Source organism: Hakea prostrata, unplaced genomic scaffold (assembly GCF_041222555.1).
Source record: "Hakea prostrata isolate BN-2017 unplaced genomic scaffold, UWA_Hpros_2 contig_12, whole genome shotgun sequence".
Taxonomy (NCBI): Eukaryota; Viridiplantae; Streptophyta; class Magnoliopsida; order Proteales; family Proteaceae; genus Hakea; species Hakea prostrata.
Genome location: NW_028291131.1, coordinates 585,993 through 592,870, shown reverse-complemented (window position 1 = coordinate 592,870; position 6,878 = coordinate 585,993).

The following is a 6,878-nucleotide window of genomic DNA, read 5'->3' as shown; positions in this document are numbered from 1 at the left end:
CGTGTGGAAGGCTGAAGGTGTGAGTTGTGTCATCACAAATGATTTGGAGTAGCAGGTGTCAGGGAGGAACAATGGGTGATACCTGACGTGTCTAATATAGGATGAGTTCTACCATGCAGTGGTTGTCTAACTGATGGTTGTTGATTAACCGTCAGAGGGTTAGTACTGGTCTTATCAGCCATATCAGCAGCACCTATAACGACTTTTGCCCTTGCTGGAGTTTTTGAAGAAGAACCTGCTGTTGCCGGATTGAGTGGAATATTCACAACAGATTCCAACATTTGTGGAGTAGGAATATGTGCACCGGAGATTGGAGAGAGAGAGTTGAGGTCTGGGAGACAACCTTAGCTCGTCCACAGTAGGCTTAGTGTTGCTTATAACGCTGACAATGAGAATAATATCGCATTCATGGAGTAGACTACCATAATAGTAACAATAAGGAGGCATGCGTTCATAGGAAACACAAACAACAAATTGCACACCTAACTTTCGTTGGATCGCAATAGACCCTTGGAGAGGCTGCTTTATATCCAAAGATATACGACAACGATAAAAGACAGACTGAGCACCATTAGGACCTCCAGTGAGTTGTTGAATTTCAGAAACCACTCCTAACATGCGCACCAAGGGAATTACTACTGACTCTTTACAACACGCCAGAGGGATATGATGAAAGTGAAGCCACATCTGAATACTATTAGAAGCATACTTCTCCATTGGGGGTTCCTTTTTTCAGAAGAGAATCGCAGTCCCATTTACACACCAAGGACCAGTAGAGAGAATATGATCCAAATTTATGGGGTGAGAGAAATGAAAACTAAATTGATCACTCTTAATAGGTTCAACAGAAGTTGGATGTTTGGTATTCCAAGCACAAAATAGGGCAGTAGTCACTCCTTGCTTACGATATGGGCGGATTACCAACACTTTACCAACAAGAACGAAATTAAACTCTGCCTGCATTTCTTCCTAATCTGATCATCCAAAACCAATGTAGCCATAGTTGGTAAGTCAATCAGAGAAGAATATTCATAATTTGTTGGGGGAATCACCCATGACAGAAATATTTGATGCAAATGGTGATGGAGGGAGATCAGAAATAGAAATGGAAGGATGATCATGAATAACAATTCTTGTTGAGGGGTCATTGGGAGGAAAATAGAACGAGCACAAAAAGAATGAGTGGAAACTAATTAGTAGGGGTGCAAGTTTGGCCCTGGCGGCCCTGACCCGCCATAAGCCCGCCCCTGAGCCCGAATAGGGCTTGGGCTAAAGATTTTGGCCCTAAGGGCGGGTTAGGGCCAAAATATTCTGGCCCTGAACTAGGGCCAAGGGCGGGCCTGGGATTACTCTCTGGCTCGCCCAGCCCATCCCGGCCCATCCCTGATTTTTGGCCCTGACCCAAGCCTTGATTTTGGCCCTAATCCTGGCCCTGATTTTGGCCCTGATCCTAGCCCTGATCTTGGCCCTGATTCTGGCTCTGATCTTGGGCCTGATCTTGGCCCTAATCCTGGCCCTGATTCTGGCCCTAATCTTGGCCTTGATCCTGGCCCTAATTTTGGCCCTGATTTTGGCCCTGATCCTGGCCTTGATCTTGGCCCTGATCCTGACCCTGATCCTGGCCCTGATTTGAGTCTAAAGACTCTGGACCCTCCACCCACATGGAGAGGAATTAATTGTAATACATATGGGTGGATACTTGACACGTGTCAAATTTTAGAAACATGATCATGTTTTGTAGAAAATTAATAAAAATAAATTATAACCTCATTACCAATGTAATATGCATCTATTTGATTTTGGCCCTGATCCTGACCCTAATTTTGGCTCTAATCTTAATATTAATTTGATGATGATCATGTACTACAGTACTAGATTTTTACCCTGATCTTCATACTAACATAACATTGATATGAGTCTTGATTTTGACATTTAGTCACTTTGATCATATTAGACTATAAATTCACTTTTTATATTATTTTTAAGGTAATTTTTATTTTTCCAACAAAGTCATTTTTAGTTCAAAAAATATTGATTTTTTTTTTTTTTTTTGACTAAGGCAAGATAATATAATAAAAACTATTACATAGAGAATTAATATCTAACAAATCTATACCCCAACTTCTCATCATGAATACTAACATCTTTCTTTTGCCTCTACTGTGATATTTCAAAAAAAATTTATTAAAGACATATAGCTATGTTTGTAACTAAAGCATCATTTGCTTTAACTATGAAAAAAATACTCTTTTTTTTTTTTTTTTTGTTGAATACTAAATTATCGTTGATTTACTTGTTAACAAGGTTTTGAATATGAATTTTTTTGTATTGAATAAATATATCAATTTATTGAACAGTTGTGAATGAAAACCTACCTACCTACGGCTTAAGTTCTTGACTTTGAAGACAAATTTTTCATTTTATCAGATCCCTTTTGGATTCTGAATCTCTGATGTTTCTAAGTTTATAAAAAGAGTTTGTGTGACATTCTCTATAATTGACTTGACTTTCAAATATGCCTAAATTTAATTACAATTCTTCTCTCTACTTATTCTATTTCATGAATAATTTAACTCTTTGCTGTTGGAGAAAAACCAAAGGAAAAAATAGAATAAGAGAGAGAGAGAGAGAGAGAGAGAGAGAGAGAGAGAGAGACTTGGGGGAAAGACAAATTGGAAATTTGGAATGAAGTTTGACCATTGTCTTAGAAGTTAGAAATTGAGAATTGAGATAAATCTTTTTCTTTTTCCCTTCGAGCTTACATATAATAACCATAATTTTCATCGAATAGCAAATTAGAAAACCCTAGAAATTTGGATTTCTCTATTTCTCTAAAATCTAAATGGGTATAAATAGTTAAATACATATTGAATATAAGTTTTGGATTATTTGTTGACATCTTTACTATTTTATTTTCCAAAAGAGTTTGGAATTTAAGAATTTAATTACTTTAATATGTATTTCAATATAAAATCCAAAAAAAAAAAAGATCAATTATCTCAAGCAAAAAAATTATTTAAAAAAATAAAATAAATAATTTAATTAAATAATAATCTGTCTGAAGAGTATTACCATATCCACATCGACACATCCTATTAGTAATCAAACGGATTTGGATACCCATAAACAGATGCCAACGAATATTCGAAAGCGGATTTCGGTTATTCGTTTTGTCATTTACACACTGAGCAACATTCTATATTTTTATTAATAAAATTTATGCAAATAAATATGAGTTATTTGTAATCAAAATTTTAATTCATTTAAATTATAATTTTTTTAGAATCAAACTTGTAAATAAATGGGGATACATTTTAAAGACCACAAGTCTTTTGTCTTTTGAAAAATATTATGTTGGTAGGGCCTAAAAGGGGTAATCCCGATACAAATTGTGATTGTCATTGAAACCGTTTTGAATCAAACCTATATTAGTAAGGCCGTTTTAATAATTAATGATAATAACTGATGCGTCCAAAATCTGCTCAGCCCTTGGATCTCTAAGTAGTGTCCTGCAAAACAAAAGCGTCAGATGTGGCCCGACCGCTGGGGTCGGGAGTCCACCTCCAAAGGCTAAGTCAGTTGATGAACTTAATCACAAACGGCTCTACTAGAAGCACAGAGCTAATGAATGAAGAAACGGGAAAGGTGATCTAGATAGCAGGACGCTGATAGTTGAGGTCTATCAGTATGTATCTGAACCTGAGTCTCAGATAGTATTCTCCTTGATCAATTGATCCGTCCCTCACCTTGTATAGTAGTGAGGTTTATATAGAGTGTACCTTCGAATCTCCTTCGTTGGATGCACTCGAGCCTTCTTCGGGTAGTCGTTGGATCTTATCAATAAGATCCGTTGAGCGATAGACTTCTACTAGTTTGGGCTAGTAGAGGACTCCTGAGATAACCGTTAGGTTATGCGATAGTTATCCCTTTGATGATGATTATCCGCAGCCGTCGGTTGAGTCTGCGTCATCGGGGTGACTACCTTAATCCATAAGTAAGATTAGGGCACGCTTGCGCGAATAATCTTTCTTCTTCGCAAGCCATCTTCTGGATCCGGTTCACTCGGGAGATTTCGGTTTTCTCCGTCTCGACCGGGGTCGAGGGTCGGACCAGGTATGAACCCGTTCTGATCATAAACTCTCCATATCACGAGCCCCCCAGACTAAGCGTTCAGTCGATCCCGAGGGCTTGGTTTTTAACTGGGTTCGTCGTCAAGTGATGATCTCTGCGTGCTTCATTAAATGTCATATCACATTTAATGCGGTGGTCACTTTTCCTCGAGCGTTGTGAGTGTAAGGCCACATGTCTCCGTTGCAGTTGATCTGTCGTGGCTCACGTCATCCAAGCGACGGTTTCCGAACGCCTATTTCGGATTCGTGAGTTCAAACTTTCAAAATGTCTTTGAATCTTGATCGTCCATTTTGCATCAATCTCGATCGTTCAGATTCCCGAACACTCGTGCGGGAGTTTTAAAAGCGGTTCGTTGTCTTCGTAGGTTTCATTCTTCCCGTCTGGAATTTGAACCTTTGTCGTCTGCCTTCGCCTTCCCCGCTCTCAAGCTTTCGTCTCACCTGAATCGGTAAGTTTATGGTCTTTTCTTTTTGTAGTTTACTTGAAACAAGTAATGGCGGACGATAGGGCTTCTTTAGTACCCCATGTTGGTGATAGCGTGATGCTTTTGCTTCTCCTGCCCCGAACGTCGGATAGTGATAACAAAACCCTAACCGTCCTCTGGCGGAGTTCGCTGAAGTTTCTCAAAAAGGTTTTGAAAGAAAAACCGAAACTTCTCCCGTCCTTGTCGAGTCCGGATCTTCCAAAATCGTTGATTCCTCTAGGCAACCTCAAACCTCGGGTCCAATAGTGGGCCTGCTCTTTCCCTCCATTTATAATGGAGAAACTCTTTTTCCGCTATCCAAGATTTTGACCTTCCTTCCTCATATCAGGTTAGGGCTCCCCACCCCGATGAGAGGGTTGATTCATCCCTTTCGGTGAATTTTCTCTGTACATAGATACACTGGAAAGCGGGTCGCTTTCCTTTTTAACTTTATTTTCGTTTGAATCAACATTTTAAATGCTCCTCCCCAATACCCCTCATCGTTGGTTTGTGTTTTGAGCTTGGCATCACGCCATCTCTTTCTTTTTGTACATTTTCATGTTCTTTCTATCTCCCATCCTCCGATTTTTCTTTCCAAACGCAATAGGGCTGAACTTGATTGGAGGGCAGCATCCTCGCCAAAGGAACTTGCCCTTCTAACCACAAAAGATGGCGCCAACGATATTTTTTCTGGAGCGCCTCCATCAGATCTTAACTTCCCGACCACTGAGGAGGTTTACTTCTTCGTCCAAGTAACCGGGCCTTCCTTATCCAAAGAAGACAGGCGGCCATCTTGAAGATCAAATCCATTCCGTGGTATCAAGAGATACATGGATATGAAATGGAGTATAACTCCATCCTTAAGATCGGGCTTGGCTCATTGTGAGCTTCTAACCATCATCCTTTGATTTGTAGTGAAATGTCTTGAATTCTGATTCTTGTCCTTCTTCTTTGCTGCCTCCCAACGAACCTTGAAAGCCTACTAAAGGCCGCTAAAGCCGTTGTGACACCGAACAACGATCGCCGGGTCTTGACTCAGATAAGAGGCTTCTCTTCCCTCTATCTTATTATTCGGGAAGAAACCAAGGTGAGAGGCACCCTTTGAGGGCCCATTGATGCTCCTCAAAAAACCAAGCGTGAAGTCTTCCTTCCAATGCCCTCACATCCACATGAGCCTTTTGCCATCTTTGATGACACCTCCTTGTGAGTCAATCTACAAGTAACCTCTTGCTTATTTATGTTTTCATAATTTCTTATGACTTCATAATTTCTTATGACTTCTTCGATATCTTCTGTCTTAAATGTTGTGTTGAGCTTTTATCAACACATGGAAGCTTGACCTGTTTCACCCTCCTTTCAAACTTAAGAATTGGAAGCCAACAATAGACCCCGCAGAGTGCGCAAAAAGTGACCTCCCTAGGAAGCTTGAAGCTTCAGAATTCTGTTCATACCCACTTTTTGTACCGCCTTGATTAAGAGTAGGGATCTCAAGAACATCTGGTTAATCCCTACAACTCACATATCAAACTTCGAAGGGTGCATCCAATACGACCTACCTTTCTATTGCTATTTCTACAACATTCAGGCTACCATCCACTTGGAGCAATCCTTAACGATCCCGACACCGCTCCTTTTCGTGGTATGCACCAGGTCTTAAAGTTGGTATGATCTCCCGCCGGCCCGGAAGTAGATGATCCTTTCCATGACCCTCAATATAGGCATATCTAGATGACGCCCACTTCGAGGGAAATCACAAAGTCTCGTTGTTCTAGAGGATTCAGCCATGTATTCTTAGGAAGGCTCTTCTCGATCTTGAGAAATATCACCTCTTAAGAAAAGCTTGTTTTCTTTTGTAAAGATGTACCTCATTTTAATGAATAGACATTTCTTTACTCATGTTGGTCTCAAAATTTCCCATCTCTGAAGTATTGCCTTGAATATCAAAGTATTAATGATAAAACTTATCACTTAACTCTTCATTCCTCGCTGAATAACGATCTTGTAGAAATATTGTGAAGATGCGTTATCTTCCACTACTTCATTTATTCAAAGTCCACTTCCTTCCGTTCAAACCTTCCTTGTGTACCATTCTCTTTCAATGAATCGAAATACCTCATTATTTTAATGGCACTTAGGTTTCTCACCGTCTGCTTCCACATGTTCCGTGGCATCCTTCATCGATCTTGTTACTTTTGAAGCTCATTTCATCTCTTGTCCTAGCCTTCAACCGTTATACCCAGGCTATTTAAGCCTTCTGTACTCTCCATCTATCCCGACTTCAGAT